General features: G+C 37.6%; 1 protein-coding gene across 3 annotated transcripts in view; it reads right to left on the reverse strand.

The window, feature by feature from the left end:
• LOC134530187 (uncharacterized) overlaps positions 1-15,069 on the reverse strand; it is a 154,924-nt gene that overhangs the window by 81,532 nt on the left and 58,323 nt on the right. The window contains exon 1 of one of the 3 annotated variants that reach the window (XM_063364842.1): positions 12,219-12,375. The exons of the other annotated variants lie outside the window; for them this stretch is intronic. The gene's annotated coding sequence lies outside the window, so the exon portion shown is untranslated. Of the gene's footprint in view, positions 1-12,218; positions 12,376-15,069 lie in introns of those variants that run through there. 3 annotated transcript variants of the gene reach the window in all.

Consider the following 15,069-nt stretch of genomic DNA (forward strand, 5'->3'; position numbering starts at 1 on the left):
TACGAGTTTAAAAGGATCTAGCTGGTTCCGAGTTAAACATGACTGTGAGACTGCATGACTAAAAGACCGCATTGCTACGAAACTACATGTCTATGAAGCTACATGGATACAAGTCTACTCGGCTCCAACACGCAATCTAACACACAGTACACACAGGAAACTGAACGTACACACAGTACACACAGGAAACGGAACGTACACACAGTACACACAGGAAACGGAACGTACACAAAGTACACACAGGAAACAAAACGTACACACAGTACACTCAGGAAACGGAACGTACACAAAGTACACACAGGAAACAGAACGTACACACAGTACACACAGGAAACTGAACGTACACACAGTACAAACAGGAAACGGAACGTACACACAGTACACACAGGAAATGGAACGTATACACAGTACACACATGAAACGGAACGTACACACAGTACACACAGGAAACGGAACGTACACACAGTACACACAGGAAACGGAACGTACACAAAGTACACACAGGAAACAAAACGTACACACAGTACACACAGGAAACGGAACGTACACAAAGTACACACAGGAAACAGAACGTACACACAGTACACACAGGAAACTGAACGTACACACAGTACAAACAGGAAACGGAACGTACACACAGTACACACAGGAAATGGAACGTATACACAGTACACACAGGAAACGGAACGTACACACAGTACACACAGGAAACAGAACGTACACACAGTACACACAGGAATCGGAACGTACACACAGTACACATAGGAAACGGAACGTACACACAGTACACACAGGAAACGGAACGTACATACATTATACACAGGAAACGGAACGTACACACAGTACACACAGGAAACGGAACGTACACACAGTACACACAGGAAACGGAACGTACACACAGTACACACAGGAAACGGAATGATCATACATACAGTAGCGGAAACACACAGGCTTAGTTGGAAATCGGAATACAAGAAATAAAAATATTAAATTTTTACTTTCAATATTTAATTACTTCTCAACATTACCCAAATACAAGTAAAAGAAGCCATTATTGTATGTAGCCAGCTCTCCTCAGTTCTTTGATTATGAAGGATATTTCTTTGATGCACGAATAGTTTCCTGCACAAAGCGAGCCATGTAGAAGTCTTAGCCGGTCAACCAATATGTTTGGATCTATCCATGACGTGTAATCAATCTCTTCTACCACCATCTTACTTGCTTGTTTATTATAAATTCTTTTATAATCACAATCGTCCCAGTGATCATAATAAGCATTATCAGATTTATTTATTATAACACGACGTTTCCATCGTTTCGGTCTCAGGACATCGCCACATTCTTCGATCTTGTCAGCTCTAGGTGCTTCATCACAGTCTATGCCTTTGTCAACAGCATCAGAGTCACTGTAACAATCACTGTAGAAGACATCCTCTTCACCCAGATTACAGTATGAATTCGCTATCGATGATGTCGAAGTGTCTTCATCGTCTTCATGCTTCCTTTCTAGGAGTCCATCATTTTTACAAAGAATGGAGGATCTACTGAATATAGGCTTGAATATATTCTCACTTTTCACGGTGTTGATACTTACATTAGTTTCAGTCTTCCCGAAGCCATTAGCATCCTTCAATTTATGTTCTTCCTCACGATCGGGTGAGCTAATACCATCACGCTCAGGACAAGGAAAATTATTGTCGTAATGCAGATCACTCTTCTTTAGTCTAGTGGATTCATCGGTGTCCTCTATGCCGTAAGTAGTCTTGACTTTACATGTTCTACCATGTCTTTTTAAGCTGTCAATTCGTGTTAACAACCTGCTACAACGATTACAGCTTAACATGTTGCGTAGTGGGTTTCTAGCACAATCATTCTTCTCATGACGTCTAGCATTCCTTCTCATGACAAAATCCTTGCCACAGTATCTACAGTGGCTTCCTTCCGATTCAGCTGCAGATAACAAACCATGATCCATGGTAGCTTCTGTGACTAATGTTAGATACAAACTGTCAGTTTTCTCCAATTGGAACCATTTCTTAAATAGAATTTTTTAAATATTTCATCAGCGAGAGTTAAGTTATCTAATGCAAAGCAAATTGATGCAAGTAGTTCTGGCTGTCATCAAAAGATGTCGCCACGTGTTGCTTGCAGGTAAATAATATCTATTTCATTAATGCGGGATGCGGAATGCTCACTATCGATCGCAAAGGAAGGTTAGTTTCGCTAGACTCCAAGGAGAAGGAAGTTCGACCTTCCTGTTAGTGCTTCTTAGATTTCTCATAGATTATTATTATTCGACTGAGAAATGATTTTTTTAAATATCCACCTGATAAAAATATTACAAGTGATGATTCAGTGGCAGAAGTTCACTAATTAAATGCAACCTTGAATAAAAATTACATGCCTCATTAAGTAAAAAAATCCTTCATGCAGAGATCAATTCCTCATCAGTAACCAGAAGCACTCGGAGAAAACCATCAGATGTCTAGTCAGGAATAATCAAAAGCACCCCGAGAAAACCATCAAAATATTGTCAAGTATAATCAGGAGCACACGGAGAAAACCACAATAATATTGTCAAGAATAATCGGAAGCACACGGAGAAAACTATCAAAATATTGACAATAATAATCAGGAGCACACGAAGAAAACCACCATAATATTGACAAGAACGAACAGGAGCACCCGGAGAAAACTACCATAATATTGACAAGAATAATAAGGAGCACACGGAGAAATCCACCATAATATTGTCAAGAATAAACGGGAGCACACTGAGAAAACCACCATAATATTGACAAGGATAATCGGAAGCACACGGAGAAAACCGCCACAAGTTTTGTTTGATATCATAAAATTACAACAAAAAAAATATTAAAAAATTAAAAATATAAACGAATAAAATTCAAAATCTGATTCTGCTAGCTTGTGAACTTCTCTTTGATGTGCAAAGTTAGAGTTCTAGTACAAGCCAGAATCAGATTTTGAATTTTATTCGTTTATATTTTTAATTTTTTAATATTTTTTTTGTTGTAATTTTATGATATCAAACAAAACTTGTGGCGGTTTTCTCTGTGTGCTTCCGATTATCCTTGTCAATATTATGGTGGTTTTCTCAGTGTGCTCCCGTTTATTCTTGACAATATTATGGTGGATTTCTCCGTGTGCTCCTTATTATTCTTGTCAATATTATGGTAGTTTTCTCCGGGTGCTCCTGTTCGTTCTTGTCAATATTATGGTGGTTTTCTTCGTGTGCTCCTGATTATTATTGTCAATATTTTGATAGTTTTCTCCGTGTGCTTCCGATTATTCTTGACAATATTATTGTGGTTTTCTCCGTGTGCTCCTGATTATACTTGACAATATTTTGATGGTTTTCTCGGGGTGCTTTTGATTATTCCTGACTAGACATCTGATGGTTTTCTCCGAGTGCTTCTGGTTACTGATGAGGAATTGATCTCTGCATGAAGGATTTTTTTACTTAATGAGGCATGTAATTTTTATTCAAGGTTGCATTTAATTAGTGAACTTCTGCCACTGAATCATCACTTGTAATATTTTTATCAGGTGGATATTTAAAAAAATCATTTCTCAGTCGAATAATAATAATCTATGAGAAATCTAAGAAGCACTAACAGGAAGGTCGAACTTCCTTCTCCTTGGAGTCTAGCGAAACTAACCTTCCTTTGCGATCGATAGTGAGCATTCCGCATCCCGCATTAATGAAATAGATATTATTTACCTGCAAGCAACACGTGGCGACATCTTTTGATGACAGCCAGAACTACTTGCATCAATTTGCTTTGCATTAGATAACTTAACTCTCGCTGATGAAATATTTAAAAAATTCTATTTAAGAAATGGTTCCAATTGGAGAAAACTGACAGTTTGTATCTAACATTAGTCACAGAAGCTACCATGGATCATGGTTTGTTATCTGCAGCTGAATCGGAAGGAAGCCACTGTAGATACTGTGGCAAGGATTTTGTCATGAGAAGGAATGCTAGACGTCATGAGAAGAATGATTGTGCTAGAAACCCACTACGCAACATGTTAAGCTGTAATCGTTGTAGCAGGTTGTTAACACGAATTGACAGCTTAAAAAGACATGGTAGAACATGTAAAGTCAAGACTACTTACGGCATAGAGGACACCGATGAATCCACTAGACTAAAGAAGAGTGATCTGCATTACGACAATAATTTTCCTTGTCCTGAGCGTGATGGTATTAGCTCACCCGATCGTGAGGAAGAACATAAATTGAAGGATGCTAATGGCTTCGGGAAGACTGAAACTAATGTAAGTATCAACACCGTGAAAAGTGAGAATATATTCAAGCCTATATTCAGTAGATCCTCCATTCTTTGTAAAAATGATGGACTCCTAGAAAGGAAGCATGAAGACGATGAAGACACTTCGACATCATCGATAGCGAATTCATACTGTAATCTGGGTGAAGAGGATGTCTTCTACAGTGATTGTTACAGTGACTCTGATGCTGTTGACAAAGGCATAGACTGTGATGAAGCACCTAGAGCTGACAAGATCGAAGAATGTGGCGATGTCCTGAGACCGAAACGATGGAAACGTCGTGTTATAATAAATAAATCTGATAATGCTTATTATGATCACTGGGACGATTGTGATTATAAAAGAATTTATAATAAACAAGCAAGTAAGATGGTGGTAGAAGAGATTGATTACACGTCATGGATAGATCCAAACATATTGGTTGACCGGCTAAGACTTCTACATGGCTCGCTTTGTGCAGGAAACTATTCGTGCATCAAAGAAATATCCTTCATAATCAAAGAACTGAGGAGAGCTGGCTACATACAATAATGGCTTCTTTTACTTGTATTTGGGTAATGTTGAGAAGTAATTAAATATTGAAAGTAAAAATTTAATATTTTTATTTCTTGTATTCCGATTTCCAACTAAGCCTGTGTGTTTCCGCTACTGTATGTATGATCATTCCGTTTCCTGTGTGTACTGTGTGTACGTTCCGTTTCCTGTGTGTACTGTGTGTACGTTCCGTTTCCTGTGTGTACTGTGTGTACGTTCCGTTTCCTGTGTATAATGTATGTACGTTCCGTTTCCTGTGTGTACTGTGTGTACGTTCCGTTTCCTATGTGTACTGTGTGTACGTTCCGATTCCTGTGTGTACTGTGTGTACGTTCTGTTTCCTGTGTGTACTGTGTGTACGTTCCGTTTCCTGTGTGTACTGTGTATACGTTCCATTTCCTGTGTGTACTGTGTGTACGTTCCGTTTCCTGTTTGTACTGTGTGTACGTTCAGTTTCCTGTGTGTACTGTGTGTACGTTCTGTTTCCTGTGTGTACTTTGTGTACGTTCCGTTTCCTGTGTGTACTGTGTGTACGTTTTGTTTCCTGTGTGTACTTTGTGTACGTTCCGTTTCCTGTGTGTACTGTGTGTACGTTCCGTTTCCTGTGTGTACTGTGTGTACGTTCCGTTTCATGTGTGTACTGTGTATACGTTCCATTTCCTGTGTGTACTGTGTGTACGTTCCGTTTCCTGTTTGTACTGTGTGTACGTTCAGTTTCCTGTGTGTACTGTGTGTACGTTCTGTTTCCTGTGTGTACTTTGTGTACGTTCCGTTTCCTGAGTGTACTGTGTGTACGTTTTGTTTCCTGTGTGTACTTTGTGTACGTTCCGTTTCCTGTGTGTACTGTGTGTACGTTCCGTTTCCTGTGTGTACTGTGTGTACGTTCAGTTTCCTGTGTGTACTGTGTGTTAGATTGCGTGTTGGAGCCGAGTAGACTTGTATCCATGTAGCTTCATAGACATGTAGTTTCGTAGCAATGCGGTCTTTTAGTCATGCAGTCTCACAGTCATGTTTAACTCGGAACCAGCTAGATCCTTTTAAACTCGTAGCCTTGTAGCATCGTAGTCTCTTAGACTCGTACCATTGTAGCCCAATATCATTGGAGCTGTTGAAAGAAAAGGCAGTTGGATCATTTGGAGCTGTTGGAGCTGTTGGAGCATTTGGAGCTGTTGGAGCTAAGAAGTAGTCGTTGCACGTCTATGCAGGGCTAAATGTTTATAAGATTGCTGGCTTTCGCAAGTAATCCTGTAGTAGGATAGAAATTGTGTAATAAATATTATGTTTGTAAAAGACTTTGTGGTGTTTTATTTCTCGAACCTTACACTTTTCTGGTATTTAAATTAAATTATATTTTAGCTTCGTCCAGGATCGTGCCAAGGACCTTAGTCGACCTAATTAATCAGTATATTGTTTGCAAATTTATTTAATGAATTTTTAACTTTTTCCTGAATTTCTAGGTTAATTATTACGAATATTCCAAAGATGTTGGTCTTGATGTCTGATAGGATGATGGTAGTAGAGGATTTATTTCTCTTTAAGAATGTTGAACATGGTTTCTTGAAATTATTATTTTTTTTTTCATAAAATTAAACTTTATTGCATCGATATAGTATCGAACCAAGGACTGGAGCGGATCGAATCAATATGTAAGTTAATGAGTGATTATTTTGATGAATTTTGGATTTTTTCCTGAATTCCTAACTAAATAATTACGGTTTTTCTAGATGGCGGCCAAATTTCAAGATGTCTGGTGTCACAGTAATAAATGATTACTGCACTCTAGTGGATAAGAACTAAACTAACATGGCGCCAGCGTACTCTCGCTGACGATACAATGATGATGGCTTCCAGCATCGAATACAAGATGGCGGACATGGCATCATACTAGATGACATTATATATACTTTGAAAAAAAAGTGGTGGGAGTCAGTCCGCCTGCAGCCACCACGAGGGAAGGATCGGTCGCCATTTTTTTTGCCCTCACCAGATTCGAACCGAGGACTCCGAGCTCAGTGTCGTAAAAGTTTTTTTTTTTTTATAAATTTAAAAAAAAAATTTCATTAAACTCGGATAATATATTTAAAGATGTCGGCCGTAACGGAAATTGCAACGGTGATGTCATCATCCAATATGGTTACTTGGAATAATGTAATCGGATGGATGGTTTGTTTGTCGCAAATATAATTGAAAAGCCATTCCCTTGCATTACTCTATCATCAAACCTAAACATATAAATGCATACATATATATATTAAACGTAGTTTAGAATATGGCTTCATGTTCCAAACTTATCTCGACTTGTCTCGACTGGTTACACATTGCATAACACTTGTAGGTTTTTTAAATTCAAACTTGTCATCATCCGGCGACAATGCCTTGAACTAAAGATGGCCGACAGTGGCACCATCTGGTAGCGACTTTATGAATTAAAGATGGCGGCAACAGAGAACTTGGTGAATACAGGCTACCGACTTGGCGACATCCGGCAGTAAATTTAAGAATTAAAGATGGCGACGGTGGCGCGCTCCGGCAGTAACTTTAAGAATTAAAGATGGCGGCGCCTCTGGCATTTGAATTTGGCGCGCGATACTAGCGACATCTACCAACCAACTTGAGGACCAAGATGGCTTCGCCTATGGCAACTAATTTTTGAATTTAGCGCCATCTGGTAGTCTGTGCTGGAATTAAAGATGGTGGCTGTATAATAATTTTAATTTCAAATGTGACGTCTTAGGTATGTATTAAGGAAGGCAAAAGATGGCGGCTGATGTTTACATCAAATTTCGAAAAGTTGAAGTTCGAAAAAAAAATTCGAATCCAAGATGGCGGCCGTGACGAAAAGTGCAACGGTGACGTCACGATTCGAAGTTGGTGGAAATTACTAGAAATACAAAATGGCAAATGGATTAGCATGGATTAACATATAAATTAGCATAGATTGGCATACGGATTAGCATAGATTGGCATACAGGTTAGCATAGATTGGTATACGAATTAGCATAGATTGGCATACGGATTGGCATAGATTGACATGGATTAGCATAGATTGGCATGGATTAGGTTAGGTTAGCATAGATTAGCATATGGATTAGGTTAGGTTAGGTTAGGTTAGGTTAGCATAGATTAGCATATGGATTAGGTTAGGTTAGCATAGATTAGCATATGGATTAGGTTAGGTTAGGTTAGGTTAGGTTAGGTTTGGGTAGGTTAGGGTAGGTTAGGTTAGGTTAATTTTAGTTTAGTTTAGTTTAGTTTAGTTTAGTTTAGGTTAGGTTAGGTTAGCATAGATTAGCATATGGATTAGGTTAGGTTAGTTTAGTTTAGTTTAGTTTAGTTTAGGTTAGGTTAGGTTAGCATAGATTAGCATATGGATTAGGTTAGGTTAGGTTAGGTTAGGTTAGGTTAGGTTTAGTTTAGTTTAGTTTATTTTAGTTTAGTTTAGGTTAGGTTAGGTTAGGTTAGCATAGCATAGATTAGCATATGGATTAGGTTAGGTTAGGTTAGTTTAGGTTAGGTTAGGTTAGGTTAGGCTAGGTTAGCATAGATTAGCATATGGATTAGGTTAGGTGAGGTTAGTTTAGTTTAGTTTAGGTTAGGTTAGGTTAGGTTAGCATAGATTAGCATATGGATTAGGTTAGGTGAGGTTAGTTTAGGTTAGGTTAGGTTAGGTTAGGTTAGGTGTGCGAAGGAAGTACCTACAGGCTCCGACCAACAGCGCTTCTCTGCTGTGAAGTATTAGGAGATCAGAACTTGAGAGGAGGTAGTAATAAAAACTTGCCGGTGCCGTTGCGCGTCGTGGAAGTAGAGCGCGTCAAAACACATGGTTGCCTGGCCGTATGTATCCGGCGTTCATAACACGTGTAGAAGTAGGCTTATATTCGTTACCTCCTGGCTGTTTATTACCGCCTAATACTTTTCAGAGCGAGACGTCCTGGCGAGCTGGTCTGTCCGTCCTCCTCCGTTCGTTCGTTACGTAACGGGACATTTTTTCGTGCGTACATGGCTGATGAACATAACGGGACACTTTTCGTGCGTGTATGGCCGGTGGAAGTGACGTAATCCAACATGGGTGATGAACGTAACGGGATACTTTTTCGTGTGTGTATGGTCGAAGGAAGTGACATAATCCCCGAATCCCCCTCCCCCCTCCCCTGTCCCAGAACGAACCAAATACATCTACTGCCGTGTTCAAGATTAGTTTATAACTTGAAGAATGCCTGGAATAAGAGTGACTGACTGGTTGCTATACGAGCAGTTTACCCTGTGAGGTCATTGGCGTTTATTATTGAATTAATTTTTGGTAATGACTACAACTGTAATAATAATAATATTGTTTAGGCACTATTTTATGGAAGTAGCAGTCCTGGGTTCTGTGGGACCCTGGGCCATTTACTTTAGTGGAGGCCCTCTCCATAAAATTCATTAATTTTTTAACCCAAACTGGAACCTAATTTTCAATGGTGGATTTACTCATTTATCTTAGGATATTTTGGTATTATTTCCTGATGAGTTATCCTCAGGTCAGTTTTATAAAAGCTTAAGATCTAATTTCCGACATAATCACATCATTATACGAGGCAATAAAATCTTTTAAAGATTTTTTTTCCTGATACGAAATCATGAATTGAAATAGGCATTGACCAGCAAGATAACAATAATTTTATTTTACTTTTTTCTCCCATTAATGTCGATATTTTTTAACAGAACACTAGTCAAACATAAATAACAATTAAAAACACCGGCCCGGGATCCCGGGCCAAAGTCCTGCCCTGGAGCCACCCCTGTAGGTGTTAAGGGTTTCCAAAATATATTTAATGTTAAGATCTCTTACTTAACGAATACAAATTTTCAATATGAAAAGTTAAACAATTGATATACCATAAGAACTGTTCAAACCAATATGGCGTTTTCGGTTTCTACTTCCTCCCCTATCTCCCCCCCCCCCTTTTTTAAAAAAATTGGTTGTCTGTAAAGTTGGCTTACGGACGATAGTTTAACGTGACAACGTTATAACAAAACATTGATGAAATAATTGCATACTTTTATGAATAAAATTGAATCATTTTTATTGAATTATCACTATTTTGTATGGATACAAAGGAGTGAAATGAAATCTACAATTTAATTGATAAATTTACTTTTATTTGCACTCATTAATTCAAATATGTTTATTACTTTAACGAAGAGATTATTTTAACTATAAATTTTATACACGTTTGCTATTTCACTTCTTCCAATCTGTGTTATTCTGTTAAGGATAGGACGATGATAGGAAAAGTAGGAAACGAATGGGAGTGTTTCAAGTTTAATGTGACTTGAAAAAGTCAAATTTATGGTTGTTCCAATAGAGTGGAAGAGACATAGATGCGGCGCAAGCGTACAATGAGCGTAACGGGACAATGTGCGTTACGGGACACTTTTTCGTGCGTGCAGCCGGCGTTCAACGATTTATTAGACGTTGTCACGTCAAAAAACCCTTTCCAGAGAACTTGCAAGAATAAGACACCAGAAAACGTGCCAAAGTCAAGAGCGCCAAAGCGAATAATTCAGTGAGATATCGAAATCACTCGTCTTTTAGTTTTGAATTTGCGATTTCGTTTCTATTTTCAACTGGAACGGGTAGCCGATGTCCGAAGGCTGGATGACATCCAGGCCACCGTCTCGGGCCGTGACTGGGGCAGGCTGAGCGAGACGGCTCTGCGACGTCTTCGCATTGCCTTCTGCAGTGCGATAGGAGGCATGGCACGACACGCGGCCCTGAACCCTAGACGGGAGTTTCCAATGACCTTTGACCCACTAGCCAGGAGTCCTGAACACTAAAACCAAATAATGGGCTGTGACTTACGGTACATTCTACCTGATCTGAACAATGTTAATTCTTGTTGCGTGTTATTTCAGTCAATAAATTACAACATGAAACTACTTATATATTCATTGGCGGCAGATGAAGACAGGCTACGTTTCATATTAATTTAGTGCAGTTATTGGCGTGAATGACTATCAGAAGTCTATTTAAAAATGTTTACATGAGTTGAAATACATAAAAAAAGATATGCATGATAAAAATATATAAAAAAAATATTTAGGCTTATAAATAACTGTTAAGTGTTTTTGAACACCTCTGAGTAGACAATAAATTATTTGATGTGAGAGAAAAATGTAATGAACACGTAAGTATAAACTGAAAATAAAAGAATAAATATTTCGTAAGCCATTCGTTTTGAGTTTTCATACCTTTTCCAAGTGAGGAAAGGGTGTACGCAAAGGGGAGGGGGGAGAAAATATTCCCCCTCCCATAGATCCTAAAAAAAAGCTATCATTCCCACCAATATATATATATATATGAGAGAATTTGAAAGAAAACAGCGAGCAAAGTGATTCTAGCCTCCCTTTCCACCCCCCCCCCCTCCTTCCCAACCAAGGGAATAAGTTTTTTACGTACGCTCCTGCTAATGTACACAAAACTTCTCCTTCAAATTCACTCTACGTTTGTTTGCATTTATTTCAGTACAGTTCTGTTCTGACGATTGATTATAAATGGTTTAAATAGATGTTATCGAAAACTGAGGTGTGAACTGGAACAAAGCTATTGAACTCAACTAATTACTGTCGACAGCAAAGACACAGGAGATGGAAACATACACCAACACAAATTAAGGAAATTTTGGCCAACCCCTTAATATTTGACGGCCTGGGATTCGAACGCGGCCCTACGGAATGCGAGTTCCGTTGCGAGTTACACTGTGCCATCTCGCCTTAGATGATACGGAAAAATTCTGTAGCTTAAGATTTACTTTGATTATTCTTCCACCACGCACCTAAATAGATAGCATTGTCACGAGCATAGTGGCCTGCGGAGAGAGGTGGAAATGATACATTTGGATAACACAACATTTAAACATAGATTTTGTTGAAGGAAGTTAACTCGAGGAACTATTTTTTTCTTGATATACTGCCAACCTTGCAGGTTTTAACATGATCTTACCTACCCAGTCGTCTGCAAACAGTAAATTTTTTAATCTACAGTTGGTATAATTTCAAGAGTTTTCAAATAAGACTGGGCGGGCCGTGTTTCTTGGGAAGCCTTCTTTTCACAGACGAGAGAGCCAAAAACCCGAAGTTCCCCGAAGTTCATGCTTTTTTTTCCGTATCTTTGATGTAGCTATCCTAACCAAATCAACCGTCCACAATGTTTTTAAAGTATTTAAAAAGTAGCTAACTTAACCTAATTGTGTAATTGACCATTAGTGTCCTTTTATCAACACCGCATTCATTTACAATGAACAAAAAAAAACCGAAGATGCACGATCGAGCGTTTGGCTCTCTCGTCCGTGAAAAGAAGGCTTCCCGTGTTTGTTGTCAGTGTGACCCACCTGTGCTGGAGGGACGGTATCTCCTGAGGCGCGCTGCTAGATCCTGGCGCGGGGCGGCAAGACGCGCGGGGCGGCAAGACGCGGCGCGGAGAGGTTGGCAACACTGGGCTGCACGTGCGCTCCTTGGGGGGCAGCTAGCGGCTGGAGGCGGCGGAGGTGCGCGCGGTAGTCCCCGCCAACCCACGCCCCGCTATCACGCCGCGCTCCCCTCTCCTTACCCCCTCCTCTTCATCCACCTTCCCCCTCTCCCTCCGCCTGTGCACTCCGCGCGACAGCTGCGACGCGTCAACCGTCCTCGCGCGGCGTTTACTTTACCCCCCGCCTGCCCTCCCTCCCTCCCATCCACCCACCTGCCGCGCGAATCAAGACATCTGGCTGGAGAAGGGGAGGGGAAAATATCTGTTCCTCATGTACGCATGGCTTATCCACACTATCCCTACTATAATACTATAAATGTGAATGTAAGTTTGTTTGTTACGCTTTCACGCGAAAACTACTTTAACCGATCATCATGAAACTTTGTGCACATTTTCTTGGAGGTGTTCGAAGTAACATATGATAATTTTTATTGAAAAAAAAAAATTTTTTACGAAAGATAAAAAAATGTTTGTCAAAAAATCTCAAAATCTAGCTACTTTAACGCCATCTAGCATTCCAGTTATGAAGTTCCAACCCTGAGTACTGTAATACCGTTGCACTTGTATTATCGACGGTTAAAATTCAAAATTCAAAATTATTTATTTTTGTTACAGATAAATATATTTTATTGATTCATTTCTATTGTAATGATCTCTGATGCTTATTTAATGGCTTCAATGCGAGCGAAGCCGCGGGTAGAAGCTAGTATTTAATAAATCGGTGTGTGTTTAGACAAGGAGGTTCGCCTTAACTTTCGCCATTTAAAAGAATGCAATTAAAAAATAAAAATAAAAAATAAAACTATAATACTTACTGTCACAAACTAGAACCATCCACTGGAAAGAAAATTAAACACTGAGATACTTTAAAACTATTATAATATATGATTCAATTTGTTTTCGTCATTAAATTTTAAAAAAAAAATGTGTGCGTGTACTTATGTACGCGCGTGAGAGGTTATACTTCTATGGCATCATTAAAAATAGTTTTTAATTGCATGAAATAATTAATTACAATAATTAATAAAAGGGCTGGAAAAAGAGAGTCAACACAGTCAATACAGTTCAGTTTAAATTTGAAAAATTAAAAATAATTAAAATTTAGAGAATAATAAATATATATGACATAATTTGTACTAAATATTATAAGATTCTTAATTTTTAATATTTTTTATTGATTATTTTATATTTCAAAACAAATTTAATAAATTCAACAATTTAATTTAAGTTTATTCATTTTTTAAATATGTATTATTTTCTTAATTTAATATTCACTTTTCATTTTTATCAAAAAGTTTTTATTAAAATTGTTTTATTATTTTTATAAATATTTATTATTTATCAATTTAAGAATAAATATTAAAAAATAATATTTTAATTTTTCTCACAAATTTTTTATTATATGTTTTATTAAATTTATTTCTATATTTTGTAAATATTAAATAACCAATAATAAATATTTAACATTAATAATTTAATAATATTTAGTATTAATTGTATTAAATAATAATATCTTAATTTATTTCAATAAATAATACATACGGATAGTTAACCTCAATTATATTGGAGCAATTGAAAAAGTATATAAGCACAAATTTTTTACTAATATTTACGAATAGGTAGTAAATAATATTAATCAAAATATTCAATTTAAATCACTACAGAATATAATTTATTAGCACATACATAATTCGCACTTGTATGAAACTAAAACACGTGTTGTGAATGTAGAAACTAGAAACATGTGGATAAATATTATAAATATGAAAACAGTGATCAGGATCAGAGGCGAAGAGCGTGCCAACATGCGCGACTAATAGAGGTTCTATTTCCATTTTAATGGTAGCTTTTTATCGAGACTTAATGAGCGGTTTAGCGGGCAGCTTCAACCTGTTAATTTTTTGTTACAGTGATGCGCGCGCATCTTAAAATTTCACTCTCATCATTTTTTCATAACGCGCCTAAAGAAGTATAACTTCAAAATACATATTTTGTACTTCCATAATATTGGGAAAGCTGTAGAAAAATAAAATAAAATAATTCAGTTTTTAAAAAAATATATAAAAATAATTTTTCTGGATTTTGGCGTAAAAAAATTAATTTCATTATTTTTGAAAAAAGCTGTAAAAAATTTGTGTTCGTCTGTGTGTTGTATTGTCTGTCTACGTACATCTTAAATTGTATGTTTGTTGGTTTTTTATAAGTTATTTCTGTGTAATCGTGTTTGTATGATAATGCATGTTTTACATGTTTGATTTTGCAAATGGCCTCAGCTGTTGGATGGCACACAAAACCAAACCAAATAAATAATAAATAAATGAAAAATACACACACATGTATATATATGTGTGTGTATGTATGCGCGCGCGCGCGCGTGCGTGTGTTGGTAATATAAAACTTACAAACATGTCCATGTGTATAGATATTGCCTTGCCCTCCTCCTTTCTATATATATATATATATAATTTCTTTTGTATGTATATCTTAGTGGTCACGGTGCTTGAGAGAGGTGACCGTAGCGCAGTAGCACGCACACCGGCTTCAGTGCTATAGGTACTGGGTCGAGTCCCGGATAAGTGTAGTAGTTAACAGAGTGTAACACGTCAGTCACTGCTCCCATTGACTGCAACTGTCAAAATTTTAATGATTAGTCATTTAAAAAAAAAAAGGAATGGTTGGTTTGTTGGTGATAAAAAAAAATCACAAAAGAGCCA

This window comes from Bacillus rossius, chromosome 3, assembly GCF_032445375.1.
Source record: "Bacillus rossius redtenbacheri isolate Brsri chromosome 3, Brsri_v3, whole genome shotgun sequence".
NCBI classification, from domain to species: Eukaryota; Metazoa; Arthropoda; class Insecta; order Phasmatodea; family Bacillidae; genus Bacillus; species Bacillus rossius.